Below are 15,870 nucleotides of genomic sequence, written 5' to 3'. Positions count from 1 at the left end.
TCAGGTTGGCTACACAGTTTGTTTACAGATTTCTCCTAAAACAAATTTGATGCAAGTAATTTTATAAAGCTAACCATTTTCTTCAAGGTAGGAAGTGGTTTACAAAGTAGTTGGTTAATTTGTGCCCTTTCATCTTAAAAAAAAAGGAAACAGGCCCAGAGAGGTTGAAGGACTGTGTTCAGAAGGCACCTTCTAAGGTACTTCTTTTTTCTTGGCTAGTTGCAATTATTGTGATGTTTTCCCCTAAATCCAACTTAACTTTTTTGAAACTTCCATCTACTATTATTTCTGTCCTCTAGGGGCCAAATTCATATAACAAGCTTATTTCCTCTTCCTTATAACAATCTTTCAAATACTTGGAGATACTTAATATATCCCTCCTATGACTTCATAGATTTTTGTTGGGGAGGCAGTCAGGTTTAATGTCTTGCCAGATTTAAACTCAGGTCTTCCTAACTCCAGGGTCTATGCTCTACTCTTCCATTGAGCTTTCAAACATCTTATTTATCATCATCCTGAAGACTCATTCTTGTCATAGGAGCATATATCTATTGGCATGCTGGTAAACGTCTAACAACCTGCTAAGGGAAGTAGAATATTGGCAAGACATTTTAAACTTTAACTTGCATTATTAGCACTTTGCTAAGTCTAGACATGGCAGCAGGGCATTAAAATAGAGCACCAGGCCTGGAGTCAAAAAGACCCAAGTTCAAATCTGACCTCAGATACTTAATAGTTGTGTGACTCTGACCAATTCACTTAACCTTATTTGCCTCAGTTTCCTCATCTGTAAAGAAGGACATGACAACCACTCCACTCTCTTTGCCAAGAAAACCCCAATTGGGATGAAGAATCAGACATGACTATAATGACTAAACAACAACAAAAAGTCTAGATCATAAGATAAAACAATATATTTATATTTATAGCATTTGCAGATTTCTAAGGTGTAGATGCTCAAAAGACAATTTAATAATTGAGGAATGAAATGAGCAGGACCAAGAGAACACTGTATAATGTAACAGTAATATGGTTCCAATAATAACTGTAAATGCCTAAGTCATTCTGAGTAGTGTAAGTACTCAGAACTACAAAGGAAAGAAGATGCTGTCTACCTCCTGATAAATAGAAGTATGCATAGTTTTACTTTAAATATAAACACACATATAACACATGCACACATATACACATATCTGTGTCAAATGGTAGAAAGAAGAAAGGAATGGGCAGTTAGGTAGTGAAGTAAATAGAATCTTGGAGTTGGAAAGACCTGAGTTCAAATGTGACCTGAGATACTTATTAGCTTTGTGACCCTGGGAAGTCACTTAACCCTGATTGCCTCAAACAAGAGAGAGAGAGAGACAGAGAGAGAGAGAGAGAGAAGGGAGGAAGACAATTCAAAACTTAAAATGTATCACAAATATATTAATTTTTTTTTAAAAATTAATTGGATTTTTGGAGTCTATTTTAGTTGACCCCAGCATAGCCCTGAATTTATCTTATCCCTCCTCTGCTCTCCAGTCAATGTTCTGCCTAAAATATGGCACCTAAAACTGAATACAATAGTCCAATATGATCTTACCAGTGCAGACTATGATGGGAGTATTATTTCCCTTGGACTTTAATGCACCTGTGTAATAATCATAGGCTAAAATCACATTTACCTTTTTGGCTACCATATTACACTGCTCACTTACTCTTTTTTTTTTACCTTACAAACCACTAAAACCTCCAGATTTCTCTCACAGTAACATTTCTTCCATCTTGTTCTTCTGAAGTTGATCCCATGATCCTTTAAGTTGACTTTCTGAACCCAAGTCTGACTTTAATCTCTATTAAATTTCATCTTATTAGATTTGGCTCAATGTTTTGCCCTGTCAAGATCTTTCTGGATCCTGATCATTACCCAGTGTACCAACTGTTCCTCTTAGCTTTGTGCCATTTGCAAATGTAATAAGCTTAAAATATATGACTGATACAAGTCATTGATACAAATATTTATCAACATTGCTAAACCTTGACAATTCTTTTTTGGTTCTATCTGGTATTATCATGTCTTAGTAGATAGTAGTTATTTAGGGTTTTTTAGGATGACATTTCTCAGGATTTCTCCTTATCTAGGAAGTCTAAATGACCATTTATTGATATTTATCTTACCCATCTTATATTTATAGAGGGAATTCTTGTTCATATATGGGATGGACTAGATTTCTGGAGTCAAACTCAAATATAAACAGGTTGTATATTGACTTTAAAAAACACAAATTGGGGGCGGCTAGGTAGCGCAGTGCACAGAACACCAGCCCTGGTGTCAGGAGTACCGGACTTCAAATTCGGCCTCAGACACTTAATAATTACCTAGCTGTGTGGCCTTGGGCAAGCCACTGAACCCCATTGCCTTGCAAAAAAAAAAAAAAACACAAAGTAACTTTATCTATGCTGAATGGAATATTTATTTTTTATTAAACATTTTCCAATTGCATTTTAATCTAGGCTAATCCATACCCAAGAGTTTGACTTATCTAAGTTTTATCTCCAGTTCTGAGATTCTATTATGCTGAAGGTTAAATGATTCAGCCAAGATCATAGAGCTATCCAAGGGCAAGTGCAAAGAATTTAAATATAGGTTTTCCCAGGTCTTTGGACACCAAATCTAGGTCTCTTTCCACTACACATCACAGTTGTCCCAGAGAAGGGAAATGACTTTCCTCAAAACAGTAGTTATTCCTTGGATGAATTAATTTTAGCCAGACTTTTTAAGGTAGTCTAGACCAATAGGTATGCAATATATTTTTGTTGATTCATTGAGCAAAGGGAAGAGAAAATAGAATATATGCTTCATTTTATATTAAAGGTACAAGTTGATAGATTTCTATCTCAATGGACTTGTAAAAAACAGTTTTTAGTATGTCAAAGAATGATTCCAAAGCTCATTAAAAAAAAAAAACCTTAGATTTTTGTTCTTATATTGGATTTCTTATCCAATGCAAGAAAATCTCTCCTGAAATATCTTACCTTTCTTTAAAATACGGAAGCATTTCCCAAAGAGTTCCTTGTCTTTTTTGTAAATAGCATGCTGGCATCATAAAACTGCTGTCAAGCTGCCTTTCATTATCCCCATTTTATAGGTGGAACACAGGAAGCACAGAGACTCACCCAAGCATGCCAGGGAGTCATTGGTAATGGTTGGGCTGGAATCTGGGCCTTCTGATTTCTGCCCAGACAGAGGTCTCTAGTACACCAATGTTCCTACCTACCTACCAAGCATCTTCAGGGTTGGACCCACGGCATCTCCTTATTTCCTACACATCTCCAAGGATGCACAAATATTTTATAAGCTGCATTTACAATAAAAACAAGCATTTGCTGTGAAGGATACAGACTGGTAATACAATGGACATATGACTGGTCCCTGACCTAAAGAACTTAGAATATTCTTAGAGAAACAAGTCATACATGTAGACAGGTCAATTATAATGCTATTGTTTGTCTTTGTTCTCAAAGGGAGGCATTGCCATGACATGCTAGTCAATTGGATTTAAGTGAGGGAGGACTGTGAAAAGTCATCAGCCTTATTTTCTCTTCTGGGAGAGAAGAGACCAATGAATCTAGTGGTCAAATATGGGGCAGGATGACTGAAGATGATTTTGTTGAATTGGAAAAAGTCCAGTATTTAAAGCAATATGGGGGGGCAACTAGGTGGCACAGTGGATAGAGCACCAGCCCTGGAGTCAGGAGGACCTGAGTTCAAATGTGACCTCAGACACTTAAGAATTACCTAGCTGTGTGGCCTTGGGCAAGCCACTTAACCCTGTTTGCCTTGCAAAAACCTAAGCAAAAAAAAAAAAAGCAATACAGGGAGGCCATCTAGTCCCTCCACTACCAGAATTAGACAACATACTCCCACAATATTTAGAAGCAGTTAGATGGCTAAACAGATCACCAGTCTAGTAGAGTCAAGAAGACTTTTAAAAAAAAACAGGCTAAACCAGGTTGAGAGTAAGTGAGGGGGTCTCATTCCTGTCAGTGAATTAGAGGGGCATCCACCACAAGTATGTGAAGTCTTCCATTGGTGGAATGAGTAGATAAAAGCAATTTGTTCCAGTGGCCATGAAAGTAGCGAAGGAGGCATTGTAGAGTATTTAGAAAGCCATAGTCATTCAAAGTATCTGGAGCCATCACCAGAAGTCTTGACTCTGTCTTGCCACTGGTGACTTCATGCAACTCTGCCTCACTTAAATTCCCATAAATCAAAAGACATCCCAATACCATTTAACCATTCCTATCTCAAAGTCCTGTGGCAACAGGCAAGTGATGAATCAGCAGGTGTGGATACACTGGAAACTGTAGAACACAGGTAAACTAAGCCATAGAGTCATCTCCCCACTGGAAACAGCAGTAGGATACAGCAACCCCTGGATATCTGAATAGTCTTTTAAGGATCTGATTATATTCTGGTGTGAGGAAGAGGCAAGAAAAGGTACCCAAATAATTGCTTACCCAACCGTGGCCTAATTACCAAGGGCAGCCAGGATTCCCACCCTGCAGGGGAAACACAAAATATACAAAATATACAAAACCTTTTCCAACAGTGATTCTACTTACCATCAGTACATGAATTGTGTGCTCACTCATGGACAATACAAGATTCAATAGCTCTGAAAGAACAGCTCTTGTTGCCAGAGAACTTAGCAGGTATCACATCCAGATAGCAGCCCTGAGTAAAATAAGACTGGTAAATGAAGTCCACCTTACTGAAGTTGGAGCTGGATTCACAGTTTTCTGGAGTGGTTGAAGGGAACGGGAATGCTGTGAAGCTGGGGTAGGTTTTGTAATAAAGATTAATTTAGTCAACAAGCTTGAATGCCTACCAAAAGGAGTAAAGGACAGGCTCATGATAATGAGATTGCCACTTGCAGAAAGACTCCACATCACCATCATCAGTGCCTATGCTCCCACCATGCTGATCTCTGATGAGGTCAAAGAAAAATTCTCTGAAGACTTGGAGAACCTTATCACTGTACCAAAGAGGACATGTATATAATTCTGGGTGACTTTAATCCTAAAATAGGCTCAGACTAACAGACATGGCAGGGAGTCATTGAGAGAAATGGAGCTGAAAACTAACAGTAATGGTCACTTACTAGTGAAGACCTGCAACTCGGGAAGATCATAACCTCATCATGAACACCATCTTCCATTTACCTAATGCAATAAAACTTCCTGGATGCACCCTGCAGCAAACATTGGCATCTAATAGACTCGAAACTTTTTTTAAAAATGTTAAAAAAAATTATTTTTAACATGTAATTGGGGGAAAATAAAATATATTAAACTAAAAAAAAGAAATATTTTAGACTAATAATTATTTTTAAACCTTAGCTGCTTTCCCAGTTTGCCTAGCTGACAAAATGGGGAGAGTCTTTAGGCAATTTACTTAGCAAATCTGAATTGATCAATAAGGGACAAGTTAGGTAGCATGCTTACAAAGATCTCCTGAAAACTTCTGGGCACTCCAAGGACATTGTGTCATCACTTGAGTCTTTTGGGAATGACTGGCTATTTTAGGCTCATGTAGTGTGGCTTGGCATTTTAAACTGGCATAGCAAATCATCATATTCTAAGATCCATCCTTCCCCTCAAGGTGACAACAATGGGGGATTGGGGAGGAGGGGAAGTATTTTTCATCTATTCAAAGAAAAGAAATCTTTTTTGCTCAATGCCTTTGCATGTGACAGGCATCTTTCCCGGGGTAGAATGGGTCATTTCTCTAGTCGGGATCAATTGCCAATATTTCCCAAATGGAAATGAATAGGAAATGGACTGTATAGGTTTTCTCCTAGGACCTTGGCTGTCTTTACCCCTTTCTGATCTTAAGTAAATTAGAATCCCAGAGTATGTATGTCTAGGTTTAGAAGTGACCTTTTACATTTGAAAGATCCAGAGGTTCTAAGTAGCTGGAGGCAGGAAAAAGCTTCAACACTGGAGAGTTTGGCCATCAGCCTCTCTCCAATATTCCCTTTCTCTCCTTTGACAGTACCATAACGCTAGTGTAGGCCCTCATCACCTTATACTTGTATTATTGCTCTGGCCTGGTGGTGGGTCTGCCTGACACTAATCTCTTCTCACTTTAATCCATCCTTCATTTAGCCACTGAAGTGATTTTCCTTAAACCCAAGTCTTCCCATTTCCTCCCACCCCTCTGGCCCCAACAAAGTGGCTCTTTATTGCCTCTGGGAGCAAATATAAAATATCTATTTTAGAGCACTCAAAGCCCTTTATAATTTAGCCCAATCTTACCTTTCCCCTCACTCCCTACCTCATATTCCTCATGCCAGTGACATTGGTCTCTTGGCTGTTGCAGGAACAAGACAATCCATCTTTCAGCTCCTGAGGTTCTCTAGACAATTTCTCTGATACTGTTCCCCATTCTTGGAATATTCTCCTTCCTCTGTTCTGATCACTGACCTCCCTGGCTTCTTTTAAGTCCCTACTAAAATTTCACCTTCTATGGGGAAGATTTCTCCAACCCCCCTCTTACTCTCAGAACCCCCTCTCTGCCAATTATGTCCTATTTATCTGGAATAATGCTCACTTTGTATATATTTGTTGGCATGTCGGCACTCCCCAAATAGAATGTAACATTCTTGAGGACAGAAAATTGTCTTTTGTCTTTTTCTGCATCCCCAGAATTTAGCAGTGTCTTAGTAGATACTTTTTTTGCTGTTTTTGCAAGTCAGTGGGGTTAAGTGCTTTGCCCAAGGTCACATGGTATATTTGAACTCAGGTCCTCCTGACTCCAGGGCCAGTGCTCTATCCACTGAGCCAGTTGCCCTCTTAGATAGTTAATACTTAATAAATTTTGATTGATTGATTGAATATCCAGACTCCAAATAATCCTATGCTCTTCTGTCTATACCACAAACCACCTCATTACAAATTGACTAGTCATTACACAGAGCAGAGCAAGGTCAAGTGGAGATGAGGCAAAGGTCAGCTTTAATGTGGCTAAGAATGGATTTGATTCATATTACTTCATTCATTCATTTAACAAACCTATTAACTAATGAGAATACCTAGGGGAGATCCAAATTGCCTGTTCTTAAGAGGCAGGTACTTAGTAGAAATGGTAAGGAATGTAAATAAATAAAACATGTAAACAAAAATCCAAAACTAAAATAATAGAAAATAAATTATATTTTATGACCTCAGACTGATTATTCTCCTTTTTAGCCTCAGTTTCCTTATCTGTAAAAGAATATTTTACTGTTTTTCTTCAGGAACTTTCATAAAACTTAAAATACTTACTGAATTGTTGCATGTTGCTTAATGGAAGAATACAATGATGAGAGCTCAGATAAGAGAAAGATCACCTCCAGTTGGGAGGAAGGAGAAGGATCACATAATGAACACACAGCATGAAAGCATGGAATATTTACCCCCAAAGGTGAAGGGGGGCGAGCCCTGTCTTTCATTTAGTAGTTGCTCAATAGATTTTTTTAATTGACTAGATCTGAAGTGGTACCACTAGGGAAAGGGGAATGCCCAAAGTCTCCCTACTTAATCTGCTCAACTTCAAATTTCTGGCCACTCTCCCTCCACCCCCCAACAGTGTAGTATGTGAAGAACAGGAATTCTCCTGCCAACTCCCCTTTCCTTTCCTTCCCTCACTTCCAGTAAAGAAAGAGCTGGGGAAAGTAAGCTTTTATCACAGGCCAGGCTGACTTAACTCCTTTGATCCCTCAGGTTTCCTATCTGAGGATTAATGGTTTTCAAATCCTCCTACTGGGAAGGGAGATACCAAGGCAGTATAAACTATAAGGCATGGTTATTGTCATTTGTTCTCTTCATGTCTTATGAGTGACAGCTAGGGCCATTCAGGAAGGGTCTGACATCTATCTATCCAGCACCTAGTTCATTGCTTAGCACACAGGAGGTGAATAAATATTTTTTTTAATTGAATGACATTCAGATCTCCAAATGGCTTTCCAAATAGCCTGTCCCAGAGCTTGGAATTCCTCCCATTCCCTAATGTGGAGAAGTTGTCTCATGGAAGTACCCTGATTCAATAGTAATGCCTCATAGGAAAGAGGAAAATGTTCAATCCTTACGAGCTTGGAATGTTATATATGATTAAGACCTTAGATGTAAAGGACATCCTATTTTGCAGAGAAAGGAGCTGAGGCTTGGCAAAAGTCATACAGATAGATAATGGCCAAACTAAACAATAGAATTCAAATCTGGGGGAAGTCATGTGACACAAGATAAAAATCACTGCCCCTGGACTCAGAGGACCAGGGTTCAAGTCCTGCCTCTAATGATTCTTTTAACCATCTCACTTTGACCAAGTCCCTTAATCTCCCTGGTTCTCAGCTTCCCCATTTATAAAACAAGGGAATTGAACTAGACCTGAATCTGATGCCCAATCTGGCACTTTCCTTCATTAGGGCAGGCTGCTTTAGGGTACGGACAGCTAACTGATGCAGTGGACAGAGAGGCGAGCCTAGTGTCAGGAAGACTCACCTTCTTGAATTCAAATCTGACCTCAGACACTTCCCAGCTATGCCACCTTCAACAAGTCACTTAATCCTATTAGCCTCAGGTTCCTCATCTGTAAAATGAATTGGAGAAAGAGGTGGCAAACTACACTAGTGTCTCTGCTAAGAAAAACCCTAATGGGTTTTTCATTTGTGTCTGACAAAATGTCAGACAAGTGAAAAGAACTGAACAAAACTCTAGTCTGCTAGCTATAATTTCATTTATCAGATTCAAGCTAATCAAATATTTTATGAGACTATGAGAGAAGGAACATAAGCCTGTGAAATGCCAATGGAAGACTGGGAAAGGTTTTGAGGTTGAGAGGTCAGATTCAATGGATACAAGAGTAGGGAGGAAGACTCTGGTTTGTCAGGGGCAAATGAATTGATATAGTACTTACTCTACAAGATGCTTTACATAAACCCTCTGATTACAATAACCCTTTGAAGCAGGTACTATGCTTGTTGATAGTACATTCATTTTATAGATGAGACAACTGACTTTCAGAAAGGTTAGGTGGCCTGCCTATAGATATCCAGCTAATTAATGTCAGAGGTAGAATTCACATCTCCAGTTTACTAACTTGAGGTATCCAAATTCATGCCTTTCTTAGTGGCCATAAAAGGAAAGATAGGAGCTCTACCTAGTTTAAAATTTTGCTAAGAACTGTCCTCAGTTTCCTTTGGGACTCTGGACAGAGATAAAGATTGTCCTGTGACTTCACTGGGAACTTGTGGACTAGGTAATTAACTGCCTCTACTAATAAAGAACACGGAGACTTGGTGATTCGTCCTGAGCCCCACAGCCAATGGGACATAACCAGAAGTCCCAACTCTGCTACCTGATTTCAAGATATCCCTCAGTCTGAGACCTTTCCTGTATGGTGTCCTCTTTTCTTGACACCTCTCAAGATGTCTGACCAACCCTAATATATTTAACTAGCTCCGAGGTCAACACTCTAACCATCATGCTGTGCTGTCTCTTATAACTGAAAGTTATAATTCAAATTCTTAACTCATTTGACCTTTTATATTTCTTTCAACTTTAGTGTCTCCCAAAGAAATCTGGACTCTCTTCTTTATCAGTCCTCTTTCTTTTGTTGTTGTTTTCAGTTGCTTTTCAAGAATGTTGGATGCTTCATAACCCCATGGTAAAGATCCTAGAGTGGTTTGCCCTTTCTTTTCCATCTCATTTTCAGATGAGGAAACTGAGGCAATCAGAGTGAAGTGACTTGTCCATATCACACAGCTGGGAAGTGTCTGAGGCCAGGTAAATCTTTCTGATTCTGAGGTCCGGCATTCTATGCACTTCGCCTCCCTTTGTCTCCTAGCTGCCCTCTTTCCAGTGAGTCCTTCCAATGTCCTGGGTCTCTCCTTCCTCATCTGTAAAACCAGGCTTGAACTAGATGAACATAAAAGACAAGAGATCCAAGTTCTAGTCTCATTCCTCTATTTACTGTGGGACCCTGGATGAATCACTTCACCTACCTAGGCCTAAAATTCCTCATCTGTATAATGGAGGTAGCAATAGCTTGGATTACCTACATCTCTGGACTTTTGGGGAGAAAGTGTTATATAAAAGCACTAGAAAAATGTGAGTTGCCATTATTTTGAGCTTCTAAGAATGGAATTGAGCAGTGGTGCTCTCCTTAGCACATTATAAGAGCAAGCTCTCTGTATCATGACAAAGTCTCAAAGAAGGGTTTTGCATAATAAGCAGACTTAGCAAAAGGGGATGGCTGCTTGCTAAGTTGGAGAGAAGTCTATAATTAGGCTGTCACAACATCAGCAAAAGTATGTAATAAACATAACAGGAGAAGAAAATGGAAAATAACATGGCATCTGCTGGAACCTCCAATGGCGACTTAGTGGGTTCCTGGACACAACCCCACAGTTTAGATAAAATGTTTTGCATGTGGGTTCCCTTCTCTTTTGATAAAGTGGCCAACCAGAGATAGCAAGGCTTCCTGCTTCCCATCCATTCCCCCAGTGAATCCCCTCTTCCTCTTTTGTCCTATTCCTCAAATGGCCCTTTGGTTTTCTTCTATGATTCTGTGATTAAACCTTACAGGTCATGGTTCAAAGGGGAAGGGATTTACCCAAGGAGTATATTAATCAAATAGCATCAACTCCCTACTTTTCTTTCATCTGTGATGCCTCAGCCGTGGATTCTTGGTTATTTCTTTCTTTTCCATGTTATAATCCATATGACCACGGTGTAATCAGACATTGAGATCTAAGGGAACAGATTCCTTAATCATTCCATCTGTATCCCCCACACTATGATAACAAGCACATATATACAAGAAAAAAGTATTCCTGTCTTCAAGGAACTTATACACTAGTGGATAACTAGGTGGTAGAGTAGATGGAGCACTAGTCCTGGAGTCAGGAGGACCTGAATTCAAATTTGACCTCAGACATTTGATACTTATTAGCTGTGTGAGCTTGAGCAAGTCACTTAACCCTGATTGCCTCACATCCAAGGCTATCTCCAGTTGTCCTGATCCATATTTGACCATTGGACTCAGATGACTCGGGAGGAGAAAGTAAGGCTTGTGACTTAGCACAGCCCCCCCTCATTCAAATCCAATACATATACTTGTCATGGCATCCCCTGATGTCAAAGTCTTTTTTCCAGAATAAAGGACAAACAACAACTCTAGTGGAGGAAGACAACACATGACGGCGAACCAGAAGGATATGTGGAGCATCTTGGGAAATCTGGACTTCAGAAAGGTAAGGTAAAAGCTAGAGCCCCAGAGGTAGGGTGCCATTTTGCATATTGTATTTCAACCCCTCCCCAGGAGAGTAGAAAGTTCTTGAGGACAGGAACTTCTTTTGTATTTTTCTTTACATCCTTCACACCTGTGAGGGTCCCAGGTACATAACAGGTGATTAGAGAAAGGCTAAAATGTCTCTTTAAGGTCAGACCATGATAATATATCTCTTCCTTTTTCTTTAATCTCTTTAAGAATTCTGAGAAACCTGTAGGTGTTTATCTCATTAATCCTTCTGACATTTGAGCCAGGTGCTGGGTGTGTCTTTAGTCCCATTTTACCAGTGGGCAATGAGGCACAGATTTACCCACTGAGTGAGTTGGATCCGGAAGTCTCCCAGTCTGGTGTCTCCCCTGAGTCAGTTCCCTCTCCATTTTCCAAACCATTGACTTTTAATCATTCTGAAACCAGAGGATTCAGGGGAATCAAGTTTAACTCCACTTCTTTCAGGAAATTTATAAATCCAGGCAGTGACAATGCCATTCCTAGGATTATAGTTACAGAAGACCCATATTTAGACTTAATCCCTTTAATGATTTCTTTTTTTTTTTTGACATTTTAGATCCTGTTAAATCAATAGCTCTTGCCCCTTTACTACTCTTGGATGAGTTGTGACGTGTGTCATGCAATAGGAAAAGCATTCTGTGTGTTGAAAAACTGTCCTGTCCATCCCTCTCTCCTCGGATAGTACTGTGCTTGAAGCATCTTGTAAACCTGGCTGGCAGTTAGGGTAACTCTACAAAGCTATCTTCCTGGATTGTGGGATAGTCAAATTGGTCCATTGTGACTCTCAAGCCAATCCAACCAAAAATCAACATTATTCATGTGGATCTTCTAGAGTCCAAAAGGATTTGGATCATCTTTGTCCACATGATCTTGGCCCATCTACAGACCCAGACATAGGTTAGGTTGAATGGAGAGATGCTTACTTGGAAGTTGGAAAACTGGTCTAAAATTACTTACAATTATAAATGGAACGTGAGACACAGGAAGGATTTCAGAGATCATCCAGCTCAACCATGTCATTTCATGGAGGAGGAAATAGACGCCCAGAGAAGTTGTCAGATCAGCTCTGAGGGGAGGGTGAAAGGGAGATTATAGACTTCAAATTTTTCTAGAAAAGTACCCTACAATTAGAAATAATAGCTCAAATGTATAGAACACTCTACATTCACATGAATTATCTCATTTAATCCTCACAACAACCAGGTGAGGTAAGGAGTGTGAGTAGTAGTACTACCCCCATTTTACAGATCAGGAAGTTGAGAATCAGTGTGATCTGACACTAAGTGGAAGAACAAGGTCTTCTGAGGAATACTTTCCCCATGTACATAATCCAGTGCTCTTTCTCATATACCATGCTTCTTGCTATTCAAATGAGATTAAGATGCACTCTCAGGAGTTATAAGATCTATTTTCAGGGTGTCTTGCTTTTTTTTTTCTATTCCTCACATTGTGATAATAATATCAGTCTTTTTAAAATAGATATAAATGGGGCAGCTAGGTGGTATAGTGGATAGAGTCAAATCCAGACTCAGATACTTATAATTTACTTAACTGTGCTACCTTGGGCAAGTCATTTAACCCCATTGCCTTGAAAAAAATCCCAACTATATATTAGAAACTTAACAAAAAAATCCCCTTTAAGACTTGAAGAAAAGTAAAGAACTTAAGCAACAGATATGCAACACATTAGGAAAGAAACTTCTGGATCTAAATCTGGAATGATAGGATTATTCCTTCAAGGTAAGCAGATCTTTAGTAATATGAAAAGATCATTGGCTTTGAAGTCCAAGAACCTGGATTCAAACTCTGTATGATCTTGGGTAAGTCACTTCAGACCTTCTGGACCTTAGTTTCTTCACCTGTAAAAATAGGAAAGAAGCACTATATTAATTATTCTCTGGTCTTTCTTTCAGTTCTACAGCTATGATCCTCTATGTTTCCCTTCTGTGAACTTCATTTTCCTGTTCTGTAAAATGGGAGTGAGGTGAGCTAAATGATTTCTAAAGACCCTTCCAACTTTAAAACCTATAGATTTCATAAAAGAACCAGGCAAGTATCAAGTTTGACAGTTTCAGGGGAAAGCTGATGTGAATGTTGAGTTTTCTATCTAATTTCTTTACTGCTCCCTACTTCACAATAGACATACTTAGATAGTTAAAGCATGGAAAGTGGCTTTATTTTTCTTTTCATAACAAGCTAATGTAGTCTAAGATCAGGGAAAAATTTTAAAGGACTTGTATACAAATGGATTCAAATTTTTACAGATTGCCTATTTCCTAATTTGATTCACCGAGTGAAAAGACTATGGCTCTACCTCCACCCTCCTTGTTCACTAGCAATTAACTCTTAGTGTCCCTTCCCTCCCTGATCTTGTGCATGAGCTTCAGCTGTGGACAGCTCCCCCTGTCTATGGCTAGAGTTTCTCACTCTGTGAACATCTAAGTTCACAAGACAAAAGACAGAGGGAAGTGGACTTTGAGAAAGACAAGACAGTTCTCCATGTGAGGCAGGATGATCCAGTGGACTGACTCAGTGGACTTTGAAATGACTCATTCTTCTAGAAACATGGTGTTTGTCTTCCTTGTGAAGCATAAAGTCTTTGATTTGCAGGTCCTACAAAGGACCTGATAGCCATCATTTCTCTCAGCTGGGAGTAAAGGGCAGGAATGGACAAGGAAAGACAGAAAACTAATGCTCTTTTTTTTTAAATTTTGGTAAATAAATTAGAAGAGAGGAGAGGGAAAGAGAAAGGCAGAGTAAGATAGGGACTGAGAGAAACAGATTGAGAGAGACAGAGATAGAGCAAGATCAAATTTTGATTATCCAAAACAGAGGATGTTATTAGAAAGAATAGAAGGTGGGGTGGCTAGGTGGTGTAGTGGATAGAGCACCGGCTCTGGAGTCAGGAGGACCTGAGTTCACATTTGACCTCAGACACTTAATAATTTCCTAGCTGTGTGACCTTGGGCAAGCCACTTAACCCCATTGCCTTGCAAAAGAAGAAAGAATAGAAGGCATGAGACCTAGAACCTGGGTTCAAATTCTAGTTCTACTATTTTTTACCTATATGACCTTAACTATGTCACTTGAATTGTCTGGATTTCAATTTCCTCATTTGTAAAACTAGAGAATTGAACTAGATGACTTCTAATTTTCTTTCAATTCTAAATTCTATTATCCTATGGCTAAGGTTTGAGTCTACTAAATTGCTCGGTGACCTTGTGGTTCATTCTCTAAGGGTCAGTTTCCTTAACTGTGCCCTCCCTTTCGTTGTATTGTCTGTTCTGTTGTTCCCTTCACCTTATACTTTTTCCTCTCATAGTCTTCCTGTCTTCCTGCAGGCATGAAAATTTGGATTTTCTGGATGACACTACAAGTCTAGACCCCCCTCCCTAGTATAGGGGGTACCTTCTCTTTCTACCCTGACAAAATGGCCTAAGAAATAATAGGAGGCATCTTCTTTGGGCCTTACTGCCACTTTCAGTTCCTCTCTCTTCTATCACTATTCGACTCCTTTGACTTCATCCATTTCACACACACCCCCATTCTAGTTATAATCATCTGCTGGACCCAGGTTATTTTGCCTTTTTTCCTCATAGAAAGGGGAAAAGAATAAACATTTATATAGTGCTTACTATGTAAGCACTAGTAAGTACCTAGTACTTACTAGTTACCAAAAGTGCTTTCACAAATATCTCATTTGGACCATCTCAGGTTATCCCTCAAAGGGGCTGTTGTGCAATAGTCTAATAGAGTGAAGGCAGTGGTGCATAGAGACCATGCAGAGAAGAATCTGAAGCCCCTCAAGTACACATTAGCATGCTCACGAATAGGACAAGATGCCAGTCACTGGTTTGTGATCAAGTTCCCTTCAACAGTATTTAGACATGCCTATCTCTGACCTGGTTACCCCATAACCATGGAATCCTGCATCTGCTATCCATCTATCACCATTAAAATAGGATGGGTGGATGGGGTGTTTGGGGAAAACTAGCACCTCTGATGTAAGGGGCTGTTGAGCTCTTTTCAGGGCTGTTCATCCATCTTTGGTGTTCACCTCCAATCTTTGGCTCCCAAAAACTATAGCATAAATAGTGGAACACTCCAATAAAACCATCTTGGTAGATGGGCTAAATCAGGTTGAGGGTAACTGATGGGTCTCATGCTTGTTGGTGAATTTAAAGGTATGTCTACCCCAAGCATGTGAAGACTTCCCTGGCAGAATGGGCAGATGAAAACAATTTGTTCCAACAATCATGAAGGCAGCTGAAGCAGAGCTTGGTCAAACATCAGAGACACCAAGGTCAGCCACTGTATCCCATGCCATCATCAGTTGAACTGACTTTTGTGTTGCCACTGGACTTCCATGACCCTGGAAGAGAGAGTGAGGTTGATGACTTTGTAAATTCTGCTTCACTTAAATCCAATTCACCCACAAGTCAAGAGATCATCTGTGATACCATTAGTTCTCTTCCAAAACAAAGAATGAATAACAATAGGACTAGGAGGACTAAATCCAGAAAAGATACAAAGGGCTTACTTTGAGC

The sequence above is a fragment of the Macrotis lagotis genome, chromosome 5, assembly GCF_037893015.1.
Source record: "Macrotis lagotis isolate mMagLag1 chromosome 5, bilby.v1.9.chrom.fasta, whole genome shotgun sequence".
Lineage (NCBI taxonomy): Eukaryota > Metazoa > Chordata > Mammalia > Peramelemorphia > Peramelidae > Macrotis > Macrotis lagotis.
The sequence above is the reverse complement of the archived record's forward strand: the minus strand, read 5'-3'. Positions refer to the sequence as shown.